The sequence below is a fragment of the Nannochloropsis gaditana genome, assembly GCF_000240725.1.
Source record: "Nannochloropsis gaditana CCMP526 unplaced genomic scaffold scaffold800, whole genome shotgun sequence".
Taxonomy (NCBI): Eukaryota; class Eustigmatophyceae; order Eustigmatales; family Monodopsidaceae; genus Microchloropsis; species Microchloropsis gaditana.
In genome coordinates this window covers 10,797-12,700 of record NW_005803153.1, presented here as the reverse complement: position 1 = coordinate 12,700, position 1,904 = coordinate 10,797, and positions in this window count along the sequence as shown.

Below are 1,904 nucleotides of genomic sequence, written 5' to 3'. Positions count from 1 at the left end.
ACAAAAGATACCCGGAGACGAAGGGGAAGAAGGCGAGAGAGGGCCAGGGCGGGAGGGACAACGGCTGCAAGGATAGAGAAATGTCCCTGTATGCATATGTATCTAGATATACATATATTTATATTGTTGATAGAGCGATGATAACCTCCAGGGGCTGCTGGCAGCTCCATCGGATCCCTCCCTTTGTGAACGGGCATTTTTCATACGTATTTTTCGTTCGTGCATATTTCAGCTAGCGCGAGGTTTGGGGGGGGGGAAGAGGGGAACGCCCTGCTGTCTGTGGCTCTGACAGGCCCCATCAGTAGAATGCGTTGACCTTCGAGAAAAAAATCAGCCGCGGTGCTGCAGGAAATTTCGAAATTTCACGGCACGCACGCGTGTTCATAAAAAGAACGACACAATGGGGACCAGAAAAGAAAAGAGATATGCAACCTGAGGGCTTGTCGCACCAAAGTAACGCTTAGCTTTGCCATTGAGGCGATATACTCTTGTGTCGTTCGAAACAAAGGACACCTTTATGGAAGACCTGGCACTGCATTTCATAAATATTTTTGGAGGTTGACTGTTTACGATTTCGATGCTTCATGCGAAATAAAATTCAACTAGCACGCGGAAATTCGATGCGAAAGCATTTGGAAATTGAGGAAAGCACATAGCTTTACCCCCCGTCGCCTTACGTTTGCAACGACTCACAGATAACACCACTTTTTTTAAATCGTGCTCTGCTGTACAAGTGCGGGCCAGCGGCATCTCACTAGCCTTTCGAATGAAGCTCCCTAAATGTGTTGTGGTGCTCTTGGGCATATGTTGGGGTAGTGCATGGAGCAAAAAGAGAGAAAAGGAGAAAGGAAGTGGCTGCCGTCGGTGTCACGTACTACGTACCCTCGTTGAAAAAATCCACACTAGGATCACAAAACCCGCACCAGCACTACCCCTCCGTCAAGAAAAAGCCTCGGAATGACAAAATATCGCGACATGACACCTTCGAAACACCTTGTCAACCGCCACTTGCCCGTGAAGCACCCCCAAAGTATTAAAAAACCAGCCAAAAATCCCCCACAACGACCCTAGCCTTTGCTATCGCCCGGACCACGCAAGATGATCCATTCCAGTATGCACCATTACCACGGCCAAACATCGCACAACGCCCGACCACCCACCCCAATGAGGCGCAGATGTGCATGCATGCATGGTTTGTGACAATGGGTGCGGAGGACTTGGGTGTCGGACGGGTTTTAATGTCACCGCGACTCCCCCGAAAAGGATAAGGTTGCTTCTCCCTGCTCCTGGTAGGCACATCCCTCCCATTACGTTCCATCCGTATTACCCTCAAAAGACTGTACCCTGGATACCTCCTTTTCTAGCGTGGACCACCTCGCGCATCCAATGTGTCCACCCGCTGGTGTGGTGTAGTGTCAGGGGAATGGGGCGTGGGTGGGAATAATTGATATGCGGGACGCTTGGGGTGAGAGGGTGGTTTCACACAAAGAGGGTGGAGTGTATTGCGCGTCCCCTATTATATCTTCCGTCTTATGGACACCATGCCGAACTTCCGGCACAAATGCCCCCCGTATTATGTATAATGGACGGGTGCAACAGCCCGAAGAGGGATCGACGGACACGTGTGGTGCCAGGGGGCGTTGATCACAGAGGATTTCGGTTCTCACATTCTTATCCTCCCATGTAGCATACCCTTCCCTTTTCCCCGACTGGGGCTTTTGTGAATTGGGATGGAGAAACACAAAATCCCTACGCCGTCATCCTCAACATAGCCAGACGTGCGATACTGGGAGGACAGATCATATGGTGCGTCAATACCTGATGCTGACTCATTGTTTCAATTCCCTTCCTCCCTCCCTCCCGCCCTGGTCGATGCCACCGGCATACCCCACACAGACCGTCTC